Source organism: Pseudophryne corroboree, chromosome 2 (assembly GCF_028390025.1).
Source record: "Pseudophryne corroboree isolate aPseCor3 chromosome 2, aPseCor3.hap2, whole genome shotgun sequence".
NCBI classification, from domain to species: domain Eukaryota; kingdom Metazoa; phylum Chordata; class Amphibia; order Anura; family Myobatrachidae; genus Pseudophryne; species Pseudophryne corroboree.
Genome location: NC_086445.1, coordinates 656,235,123 through 656,248,149, shown reverse-complemented (window position 1 = coordinate 656,248,149; position 13,027 = coordinate 656,235,123). Strand labels below are relative to the sequence as shown.

Sequence of the window (13,027 nt, the reverse complement as noted above, 5' to 3'; positions counted from 1 at the left end):
ATAGCTAAGCTGCGTTTTATGCAGCAGACCGCTCAGGCTTTTAAGCCTATGAGGGGGTTAAAGTAGGGCACTATAACAGCCTCTGTTTCCTGTACAGTGTACAATGTGTATATAGATGTATATATGATTATAGAAATATATATGTATCTTGCTGTGTGTGTATATGAGTACATATATATATATATATATATATATATATATATATATATATATATAATGTGTGTGTGTATATGAGTACATATATATGTGTGTGTATATGGAATATAATATATATATAGAGATTGGTGTATCGGCTAACATTGAAATCTATTCTTGTCATAGCAAGCACATGGCGGACACCATTTTGACGTTACTTCCTGGTTCTTCCCCGGAAGTTGCTGCCCTACAACACTCAGCCTCTGGAGGAGCTGGGGTGTTGTTAGGAATGTTTAGTTGTTTTGTACAGCAGTAGTTTTCACGTGCACTGTAATACTGATTTATACACATTTTACTAATGTGGTCCTACGTCACGGTACGGGTCTGTCCTTCCATTGTTGCTGGTCGGTGTACATAATAAGTTTAATGCAAAGTCAAACTAGCAGCTTCGCTGCAAAGTCTGTTAGACAGTGTGTCGGCTGCACAAACGGACTCTTGCCGATCCTCTTTGGAGGAATGCGGGCGCATGTACTGCCTGGGGGGAGAAATTGGGATTTTCTCTGACGTCCTAGTGGATACTGGGTACTCCGTAAGGACCATGGGGAATAGCGGGCTCCGCAGGAGACTGGGCACTCTAAAAGAAAGATTAGGTACTATCTGGTTTGCACTGGCTCCTCCCTCTATGCCCCTCCTCCAGACCTCAGTTAGAATCTGTGCCCGGCCCGAGCTGGTTGCACACTAGGGGCTCTCCTGAGCTCCTAGTAAAGAAAGTATTTGTTAGGTTTTTTATTTTCAGTGAGATCTGCTGGCAACAGACTCACTGCTACGAGGGACTAAGGGGAGAAGAAGCGAACCTACCTGCTTGCAGCTAGCTTGGGCTTCTTAGGCTACTGGACACCATTAGCTCCAGAGGGATCGAACACAGGCCCAGCCTCGGTCGTCTGGTCCCGGAAGCCGCGCCGCCGTCTCCCTTACAGAGCCAGAAGCAAGAAGAGCATCCTGGAAATCGGCTGCTGAAGACTTCGGTCTTCATTAAGGTAGCGCACAGCACTGCAGCTGTGCGCCATTGCTCCCTATGCATACCACATACTCCGGTCACTGATGGGTGCAGGGCGCTGGGGGGGGGCGCCCTGGGCTGCAATTAGAGTACCTTAACTTTGGCAAACAACACATAATATAGCCTAATAAGCCATATATGTGTAATAATCCCCTGCCATAATACAATTATAAGAGCGGGAGAAGTCCGCCGAAAAAGGGGCGGGGCTATCTCCCTCAGCACACTGGCGCCATTTTCTCTTCACAGTGCAGCTGGAAGACAGCTCCCCAGGCTCTCCCCTGCAGTTTCCAGGCTCAAAGGGTTAAAAAGAGAGGGGGGGCACAAAATTTAGGCGCAAAACTGTATATAAAAAGCAGCTATAGGGATAAATCACTTTCTGTTAGTGTAAATCCCTGATTAAATAGCGCTGTGGTGTGTGCTGGCATACTCTCTCTCTGTCTCCCCAAAGGACTTTGTGGGGTCCTGTCCTCAGTCAGAGCATTCCCTGTGTGTGTGCGGTGTGTCGGTACGGCTGTGTCAACATGTTTGATGAGGAGGCTTATGTGGAGGCGGAGCAGGTGCCGATAAATGTGATGTCACCCCCTGCGGGGTCGACACCAGAGTGGGTGGATATGTGGAAGGTATTAACCGACAGTGTCAACTCCTTACATAAAAGGCTGGATGACGTAACAGCCGTGGGACAGCCGGCTTCTCAGCCCGCGCCTGCCCAGGCGTCTCAAAGGCCATCAGGGGCTCAAAAACGCCTGCTACCTCAGATGGCAGACACAGATGTCGACACGGAGTCTGACTCCAGTGTCGACGAGGTTGAGACATATACATAATCCACTAGGGGCATCCGTTGCATGATTTCGGCAATGAAAAATGTGTTACACATTTCTGACATTAACCCAAGTACCACTAGAAAGGGGTTTTATGTTTGGGGAGAAAAAGCAGCCTGTGTTTTGTTCCCCCATCAGATGAGTTGAATGAAGTGTGTGAAGAAGCGTGGGTTTCCCCCGATAAGAAACTGGTAATTTCTAAAAAGTTACTGATGGCATACCCTTTCCCGCCAGAGGATAGGTCACGTTGGGAGATATCCCCTAGGGTGGATAAGGCGCTCACACGTTCGTCAAAAAAGGTGGCGCTGCCGTCTCAGGATACGGCCACCTTGAAGGAGCCTGCTGATAGAAAGCAGGAGGAAATCCTGAAGTCTATATATACACACTCAGGTACTATACTGAGACCTGCAATTGCCTCAGCATGGAGGTGTAGTGCTGCTGCAGCGTGGTCTGATGCCCTGTCACATAATATTGTTACCCTCGACAGGGATACTATTTTGCTAACCATAGAGCATATTAAAGACGTCGTCTTATATATGAGGGATGCACAGAGGGATATTTGCCGGCTGGCATCCAGAATTAATGCAATGTCCATTTCTGCCAGGAGGGTATTATGGACCCGGCAGTGGACAGGTGATGCTGACTTTAAAAGGCACATGGAGATTCTGCCTTATAAGGGTGAGGAATTGTTTGGGGATGGTCTCTCGGACCTCGTATCCACAGCAACAGCTGGGAAGTCAAATTTTTACCTCAGGTTCCCTCACAGCCTAAGAAAGCACCGTATTATCAGGTACAGTCCTTTCGGCCTCAGAAAAGCAAGCGGGTCAAAGGCGCTTTCTGCCAGAGGCAAGGGAAGAGGGAAAAGGCTGCACCAGACAGCCAGTTCCCAGGATCAAAATCTTCCCCCGCTTCCTCTAAGTCCACCGCATGACGCTGGGGCTCCACAGGCTGAGCTAGGTGCGGTGGGGGTGCGTCTCCGGAACTTCAGCGACCAGTGGGCTCGCTCACAGATGGATCCCTGGGTTCTGCAAGTAGTATCACGGGGATACAAGCTGGAGTTCGAGGCGATTCCCCCTCGCCATTACCTCAAATCAGCCTTGCCTGCTACCATCAGAGAAAGGGAGGTAGTACTGGCGGCAATTCACAAGCTGTATCTTCAGCAGGTGATAATCAAGGTATCCCTCCTTCAACAGGGACGGGGTTACTATTCCACAATGTTTGTGGTACCGAAACCAGACTGTTCGGTGAGACCCATTCTAAATTTAAAATCCTTGAACATTTATATAAAAAAGTTCAAGTTCAAAGTACCTCAGGTTTGTGGTACAGGACTGTCATTACCAATTCCAGACGTTGCCGTTTGGTCTGTCCACGGCACCGCGGGTATTTACCAAGGTAATGGCCGAAATGATGATGCTCCTCCGAAAGAAGGGAGTCATGATTATTCCGTACTTGGACGATCTCCTTATAAAGGCGAGGTCCAAAGAGCAGTTGCTAGTCAGCGTAGCACTATCTCAGGAAGTGCTGCATCAGCACGGCTGGATTCTGAATATCCCAAAGTCGTAGCTGATTCCTGCGACGCGTCTGCTGTTCTTGGGCAGGATTCTGGACACAGAACAGAAGAAGATCTTTCTCCATGAGGAGAAGGCCCAGGAATTATCATCTCTGGTCAGGGACCTCCTGAAACCAAAGCAGGTGTCGGTGCATCACTGCACGCGAGTCCTGGGAAAGATGGTAGCTTCTTACGAAGCAATTCCCTTCGGCAGATTCCATGCAAGGAACTTCCAGTGGGATCTGTTGGACAAGTGGTCCGGATCGCATCTCCTGATGCATCGGTTAATCACCCTGTCCCCGAGGGCCAGGGTGTCTCTGCTGTGGTGGCTGCAGAGTGCTCATCTGCTCGAAGGCCGCAGATTCGGCATACAGGACTGGGTCCTGGTGACCACGGATGCAAGCCTCCGAGGTTGGGGGGCAGTCACCCAGGGAAGAAACTTCCAAGGACAATGGTCAAGTCAGGAAACTTCCCTACACATAAATATTCTGGAACTCAGGGCCATTTACAATGCCCTGAGTCAAGCAGAACCCCTGCTTCAAAACCAACCGGTTCTGATTCAGTCAGACAACATTGCAGCGGTCGCCCATGTAAACCGCCAGGGCGGCACAAGAAGCAGGGTGGCAATGGCAGAAGCCACAAGGATTCTTCGATGGGCGGAGAATCACGTGATGGCACTGTCAGCAGTGTTCATTCCGGGAGTGGACAACTGGGAAGCAGACTTCCTCAGCAGGCACGTCCTCCACCCGGGAGAGTGGGGACTTCATCCAGAAGTCTTCCAACTGATTGCGAACCGTTGGGAACGGCCACAGGTGGACATGATGGCGTCCCGCCTCAACAAAAAGCTAAAAAGATATTGCGCCAGGTCAAGGGACCCTCAGGCGATAGCTGTGGACGCTCTAATGACAACGTGGGTGTACCAGTCGGTTGATGTGTTCCCTCCTCTTCCTCTCATACCCAAGGTACTGAGGATAATAAGAAGGAGAGGAGTATGAACTATTCTCATTGTTCCGGATTGGCCAAGAAGAGCTTGGTACCCAGAACTTTAAGAAATGATCTCAGAGGACCCATGGCCTCTGCCGCTCAGACAGGACCTGCTACTGCAGGGGCCCTGTCTGTTCCAAGACTTACCGCGGCTGCGTTTGACGGCATGGCGGCTGAACACCGGATCCTAAAAGAAAGGGCATTCCGGAGGAAGTCATTCCTACGCTGATTAAAGCTAGGAAGGATGTGACCGCAAAACATTATCACCGCATATGGCGGAAATATGTTGCTTGGTGTGAGGCCAGGAAGGCCCCAACGGAGGAATTTCAGCTGGGTCGATTTCTGCACTTCCTACAGTCAGGGGTGACTATGGGCCTAAAATTGGGTTCCATTAAGGTCCAGATTTCGGCTCTGTCGATTTTCTTCCAAAAAAGAACTGGTTTCAAGGCCTGAAGTTCAGACTTTTGTTAAAGGAGTGCTGCATATTCAGCCCCCTTTTGTGCCTCCAGTGGCACCTTGGGATCTCAACGTGGTGTTGGATTTCCTAAAGTCGCATTGGTTTGAGCCACTTAAAACCGTGGAGCTAAAATATCTCACGTGGAAAGTGGTCATGCTGCTGGCCTTGGCTTCGGCCAGGCGTGTATCAGAATTGGCGGGTTTGTCATGTAAAAGCCCTTGTCTGATTTTCCATATGTATAGGGCAGAATTGAGGACTCGTCCCCAATTTCTTCCTAAGGTGGTAACAGCGTTTCATTTGAACCAACCTATTGTGGTGCCTGCGGCTACTCGGGACTTGGAGGATTCCAAGTTCCTGGACGTAGTCAGGGCCTTGAAAATCTATGTTTCCAGGACGGCTAGAGTCAGGAAAACTGACTCGCTATTTATCCTGTATGCACCCAACAAGCTGGGTGCTCCTGCTTCAAAGCAGACTATTGCTCGCTGGATCTGTAGCACGATTCAACTTGCACATTCTGCGGCTGGACTGCCGCATCCTAAATCTGTAAAAGCCCATTCCACGAGGAAGGTGGGCTCTTCTTGGGCGGCTGCCCGAGGGGTCTCGGCTTTACAACTTTGCCGAGCTGCTACTTGGTCGGGTTCAAACACATTTGCTAAATTCTACAAGTTTGATACCCCGGCTGAGGAGGACCTTGAGTTTGCTCATTCGGTGCTGCAGAGTCATCCGCACTCTCCCGCCCGTTTGGGAGCTTTGGTATAATCCCCATGGTCCTTACGGAGTACCCAGCATCCACTAGGACGTCAGAGAAAATAAGAATTTACTCACCGGTAATTCTATTTCTCGTAGTCCGTAGTGGATGCTGGGAGCCCGTCCCAAGTGCGGACTCTCTGCAATACATGTATATAGTTATTGCGTAACTAAAGGGTTTTGTTATGAGCCATCTGTTAATGAGGCTCATTATTGTTTCATACTGTTAACTGGGTATAGTTATCACAAGTTGTACGGTGTGATTGGTGTGGCTGGTATGAGTCTTACCCTGGATTCCAAATCCTTTCCTAGTGATGTCAGCTCTTCCGGGCACAGTTTCCCTAACTGAGGTCTGGAGGAGCCAGTGTACACCAGATAGTACCTAATCTTTCTTTTAGAGTGCCCAGTCTCCTGCGGAGCCCGCTATTCCCCATGGTCCTTACGGAGTACCCAGCATCCACTACGGACTACGAGAAATAGAATTACCGGTTAGTAAATTCTTATTATTTGTCTTATAAATTGACTGTTTCAGGGATTGTTTGCGGTCGATTCACCGCCAGCCTTCATATGAACAGGCCAGTATATCCGGTTCTCAACTGTTATCCCTTGTCAGTTTCAGCATACAACGTTTATTTACCCGTCGGACCAGATCCTACAGTATACAGCAGTAGGGGTGTTGTTTTCCCCTGCTTTGGTGGGAGTTTCGGTTAACAAGGCTGTAGGGGCATGGCACTCAAGTCACGTTTGCCCTACAAGAAGAACGCTTTACACTTCCCGCTGATTACTGCTTCTGCGGACGTCAGCCAGTTTGTTCTCGCTTTTCAGCTTCACTAGTGGCGGCACAACGTCCACTTTGGCTACGTTCTTACCAGGCGAGGACGGATTTTGAACGAGAATAGAGACATTACCTCGCGCTGGCTAGAGGTTTGGTCCTGTCTTGGACACCTGCTTTTCGCAGACCACTGGAACATTCAGGTGAAAATGACCTGAGTGAACTCCTGCGAACTGGAGTGCGTCGAAAGACGCCACCCTCCTTCCTAGTAGTCGAATGCCCCAAATGCACCAAGATTGCGTACTAACTGTACTACGTGGATTGCGTACTAACTGTACTTGATGACGAACACTTTGTGTTGTGTTCAGGCTGGGAAATCCGTTTATCCACGGAATCAGTGTTATGCATGAATCATTTGTAACGGAATGAGGGTTGATTTCTTGAGGTTGACAATCTAACCGCGCTTAACGACGCCAGTGTACGTTAGTAATGCATGTTGCAGGATTAAGCGTTGAGAGCAGATTTTCAAAGTACGGAACTGTTATCCTTCTTAGGGATCTGAGATGAGCTATCATGCCAGCTTTTACTTGTGACTACCCGAGGCGCCGATAAGTAGCCAAACGGTTGCATTTGAAAGTAAGAATGGATTTTTACAGCAAACCATAAGTAGGCGTGATTCGTGTAAATACGAGATCCACTGTAATCCAGTATTACTACAACCGCCTGCATAAGTGTCAGACCATTCCACACGTTCCTTGTGAACGTCATAGGCAGCAGGTCATTAACCTTCTAAAAAACAACTTAGACAAGCTGCTACACGGTCATCGGTGCATGAGCATCAGTGCACACGTTTGTGCGCTTTTACAAGTTTGCTACGTTTACGGCATCAGCATATAGCTTTGGCCGTCTAGTGTCACAGGTGCCAAACAGCTCTCCCGCCCAAGGGGGTAACTTTGGTACGTCCCAAGAGTACTCCAGTAACCCCTAGTGGATGAAAAAGAAAGTAGGATTTTGGTACTTACCAGGTAAATCCTTTTCTTTGAATCCATAGGGGGCACTGGACGCCCACCCAGAGCAGTTTTACCTGGCTTGTGGAAAGCTCAGTGGATCTTATGAAAACCCATTATCACCAATGGATACGATGTTATGGTGATATCTATTGTGGTGTCAAATGCTTGGTTGTCAGTTACGTTATGTGTCAACTTTAGTGTTGACCGTTATTATTTACGTTATGTGTCAACTTTAGTGTTGACCGTTATAGGTTCATCCTCTCTATCGCTCCTGTTCGGCTCAGTAAAAATACTGAAGTCTCTATGGCAGTATGGAGGGGGTGACCAGTTACTAATTTAAATATTTAAATGTGCCATTTCCGGCTACGCCCCGTCCATATCCCAAGAGTACTCCAGTGCCCCCTATGGATTCAAAGAAAAGGATTTACCTGGTAAGTACCAAAATCCTACTTTTAATACCTACCGGTAAATCCTTTTCTCCTAGTCCGTAAAGGATGCTGGGCGCCCGTCCCTGTGCAGACTATATCTGCAGTACTTGTTGATAGTTATTGCTTTTGTTACACAGAGGTTGTGTTTCGGTTATGTTCAGCCTGTTGCTGGTTTTGGTTCATGCTGTTAACTGGTATTTTCTTAAAAGCCATGTTGTACGGTGTGTTGTGGTGTGAGCTGGTATGTATCTCACCCTTAGTTTAACAAAAATCCTTTTCCTCGAAATGTCCGTCTCCCTGGGCACAGTTCCTATAACTGAGGTCTGGAGGAGGGGCATAGAGGGAGGAGCCAGTTCACACCCATTTAAAGTCTTATGGTGCCCATGGATCCGGTCTATACCCCATGGTCCTTTTGGAGACCCCAGCATCCTCTACGGACTAGGAGAAAAGGATTTACCGGTAGGTATTAAAATCCTATTTTCTCTGACGTCCTAGTGGATGCTGGGTACTCCGTAAGGACCATGGGGAATAGACGGGCTCCGCAGGAGACTGGGCACTCTTAAAAGAAAGATTAGGTACTATATCTGGTGTGCACTGGCTCCTCCCTCTCTGCCCCTCCTCCAGACCTCAGTTAGAATCTGTGCCCGGCCAGAGCTGGATGCACCCTAGGGGCTCTCCTGAGCTTCCTAGAAAAGAAAGTATTTGTTAGGTTTTTTATTTTCAGTGAGATCTGCTGGCAACAGACTCACTGCTACGTGGGACTGAGGGGAGAGAAGCGAACCTACCTGCTTGCAGCTAGCTTGGGCTTCTAAGGCTACTGGACACCATTAGCTCCAGAGGGATCGAACACAGGCCCAGTCCTCGGTCGTCCGGTCCCAGAGCCGCGCCGCCGTACCCCTTGCAGAGCCAGAAGAACCGAAGCAATTAGATTACCTTTTGGCAATAAAAACACACATAATACAGTCTAGTACTGTATATGTGTAAAAACCCCCGCCATTAAAGTACATAAAAGGACAGAAGCCCGCCGCTGAGGGGGCCGGGCCTTCTTCCTCAGCACACCGGCACCATTTTCTCTTTACAGCTCAGCTGGAAGGAAGCTCCTCAGGCTCTCCCCTGCAGTATCCTGGTACACAAAGGGTAAAAAAGAGAGGGGGGGGCACATAAATTTAGGCGCAAAACGGTGTATATAAGCTGCTATAGGGGAAAAATCACTCAGTATAGTGTACATCCCTGTATTATATAGCGCTGTGGTGTGTGCTGGCATACTCTCTCTCTCTCTCTCCAAAGGGCCTGGTGGGGGAACTGTCTTCAAATAGAGCATCCCCTGTGTGTGTGGTGTGTCGGTACGCGTGTGTCGACATGTCTGAGGTAAAAGGCTCCTCTAAGGAGGTGATAGAGCGGATATGTGTGTGTTAGGGTGTCTCCGTCGACAACGCCGACACCTGTTTGGATATGTGTAAGTGCTGAGGTAAAATTATTGCACAAAAGGTTAGGGAACAGAAAGGAAATCTACCCTGGTCTGTTCCTATGTCACAGAGTCCTTCAGAGTCTCTCTATGCTCACTATCCAAAATAACAAACACTGGTATCGACACAGAGTTTAACTCCACTGTCGACTACGATAATGCAAAGTTACAGCCAAGAGGGCTAAAAGATATTCAATATATGATTATTGGAATAAAAGATGATTTGCATATCACTGATGACTCATCTGTCCCTGACACGAGAGTACACATGTTAAGGGGAAGAATGCTGAGGTGAATTTCCCTCCTCTCATGAGGAGAAAGAGCGGGAATCTCCAGACAAGAGACGGCAGCTTCCCACAAGAGAATTCTCAGGCTGTATCCTTTCCCCACTAGGGCCAGGATGTGTTGAGAATCTTCCCCTTGGGTGTCCTGTTTGCACTAGCTAGTCTCAGGGATCCTGCAGATAGTGTGCACATTCTAGTATACTACCCAGACCGGCGATTGTGTCGGCATGGGTTTATAGCGCTGTGGCAGCGTGGACAGGTACCTTATCAGCAGAGATTGAGACCCTAGTATGCATATAAATATTTTAAGATGCTGTCTTAAGTGATAGATATATAATTATAAAGCATGCCCAAAGGGACATGAGTATACTGGGTCCTAGAGTCAAAAGCTATGTCGATTTCTGCTTGACGTGTCCTGTAGAATATACATTGGACAGATGATGCCGACTTAAGAGGCATATGGAAGGCTGAGGATTGTGTGGAGAAAGGTTCTCGGGCCTGGTCTCCACAGCTATAGTTGGTAATTCTGCTAGTTTGCCCTATATTCCTGCACAGCCTTGGAAAGCACAACATTATTAAATGCAGCTTTTCGAATAAAGAAACAAGAAAGTTTGAGGTGCGTCCTTTCTTGTCAGAGCCGGGGGCAGAGGAAAGAAGCTGTACAACACAGCTAGTCCCCAGGAACAGAAGTCCTCCAACGGCCTCTACAAAAATCCACCGCATGTCGCTGGGGCTCCACAGGCTGAGCTAGGCCCGGTGGGGACACGCCTTCGTAAGTTCAGCCACAAGTGGGTTCACTCCCTGTTAGATCCCTGGGCAATAGAAATTGTGTCGCAGGGATACAGGCTGGACTGTGAGAAGATGCCCCCTCACCGAGGACCCGGCGGGCTTCACCCCAAGAGAGGGAGCCAGTGTTAACTGCAATTCGTAAATTGTATCTTCAACAGGTGGTGGTCAAGGGTCCCCTCCTTCAACAAGAGGGTGTTATTATTCGACCATGTTATAATCCCGAAACCAGACGGTTCGGTTAGACCCATATTGAATTAAAATCCCTGAACATATACCTGAAAAGGTTCAAGTTCAAGATGGAATCGCTAAGAGCGGTCATTGCAAGCCTGAAAAGGGGGAGACTTTATCGTGAATCGGGACATAAGGGATGCATACCTTCATGTCCCCATTTATCCACCTCATCAGGCGTACCTCAGAATTGCGGTACGGGATTGTCATTACCAATTTCACCAAGGTAATGGCGGATATGATGGTGCTCCTGCGGAAGCAAGGTGTCACTATTATCACATACTTACTCATACTCGAGAGCAGTTGCTGGACAGCGTATCGCCTTCTCTGGAAGTGAAACTGCAACACGACTGGATTCTATATATTCCGAAGTCGCAGTTGGTTCCTACAGCTCATCTGCCTCGCCTAGGCATGATCCTAGACACAGACCAGAAAAGGGTTTATCTCCCAATAGAGAGAGCTCAGGAGCTCATGACACTGGTCAGGAATCTATTGAAAACCAAAACAGGCGTCAGTGCATCACTGCACTCAAGTCCTGGGAAGGATGGTGGCATCATACGAGGCCATCCCCTTCGGCTGGTTCCATGCAAGGACAATTGAACTTACTGGACAAGTGGTCCGGATCACATCTTCATATGCATCGGTTAATCACCCTATCCCCCAGGGCCAGGGTGTCTCTCCTGTGGTGGCTGCGGAGTGCTCACCTTTTCGAGGGCCGCAGATTCGGCATTCAGGACTGGGTCCTGGTGACCACGGATGCAAGCCTCCGAGGGTGGGGGGCAGTTACACAGGGAAGAAAATTCCAAGGTTTGTGGTCAAGCCAACAGACTTGCCTTCACATCAATATCCTGGAACTAAGGGCCATATACAACGCCCTAAGTCAAGCGGAGTTCCTGCTTCGCGACCAACCGGTTCTGATCCAGTCAGACCGCAGGGGCTCATGTAAACCGCCAAGGCAGCACAAGGAGCAGGGTGGCGAGGGTAGAAGCCACCAGAATTCTTCGCTGGGCGGAGAATCAAGTAAGCGCACTGTCAGCAGTGTTCATTCCGGGAGTGGACAACTGGGAAGCATACTTCCTCAGCAGGCACGACCTCCACCCGGGAAAGTGGTGACTTCATCAGGAAGTCTTCACGCAGTTTTGCAAATTGATGGGAACTGCCTCAGGTGGACTACATGGCGTCCCACCTCAATAAAAAGATAAAAAAGGTTTTACGCTGGGTCAAGGGACTCTCAGGCGATAGCTGTGGTCGCACTAGTAACACCGTGGGTGTTCCAGTCGGTCTATATATTCCCTAATCTTCCTCTCAGACCCAAGGGCTGAGAATTGTAATAAAAGGAGGAGTGTGAACAATATTCTTTGCTCCGGATTGGCCAAGAAGGACTCGGTACCCGGAACTGCAAGAAATGCTCTCGGAGGACCCATGGCCTCTGCCTCTCAGACAGGACATGTTGCAACAGGGGCCCTGTCTGTTCCAAGACTTACCGCGGCTGTGTTGGACGGCATGGCGGTTGAACGCCGGATCCTAGCGGAAAAGGGCATTCCGGATGCAGTTATTCCTACGCTGATAAAGGCTAGGAAAGACGTGACAGCAAGACTTTTTCACTGTATATGGCGAAAATAGGTTGCTTGGTGTGTGGCCAGGAAGGCCCTACAGAGGAATTCCAGCGGGGTCGATTCCGGCACTTCCTACAGTCAGGAGTGACTATGGGCCTAAAATTAGGATCCATAAAGGCCAAGATTTCGGCCCTATCCCTTTTTCTCTCAAAAAGAACTGGCTTCACTGCCTGAAGTTCGGACGTTGTTACAGGGGTGCTGCATATTCAACCCCTTTTGTGCCTCCAGTGGCACCTTGGGATCTTAACGTTGTGTTGGATTCCTAAAATCCCACTGGTTTGAGCCACTTAAGACCGTGGAGCTAAAATATCTCACGTGGAAAGTGGTCATGCTTTTGGCCTTAGCTTGGACTAGGCGTGTGTCAGAATTGGCGGCTTTGTCATGTAAAAGCCCATATCTGATCTTCCATATGGAAAGGGCAGAATTGAGGACTCGTCCCCAATTTCTCCCTAAGGTGGTATCATCGTTTCATTTGAACCAACCTATTGTGGTGCCTGCGGCTACTAGGGACTTGGAGGATTCCAAGTTGCTGGACGTAGTCCGGGCCCTGAAAATCTATGTTTCCAGGACGGCTAGAGTCAGAAAAACTGACTCGCTGTTTATCCTGCATGCACCCAACAAGCTGGGTGCTCCTGCTTCAAAGCAGACTATTGCTCGCTGGATCTGTAGCACGATTCAGCTTGCGCAT

The 13,027-nt window shown here is 48.8% G+C and overlaps 1 protein-coding gene across 2 annotated transcripts in view; it reads left to right on the top strand.

Annotated features, from left to right (window-relative positions):
* STRIP1 (striatin interacting protein 1) overlaps window positions 1–13,027 on the top strand; it is a 454,294-nt gene that overhangs the window by 236,920 nt on the left and 204,347 nt on the right. The window lies entirely within an intron of this gene.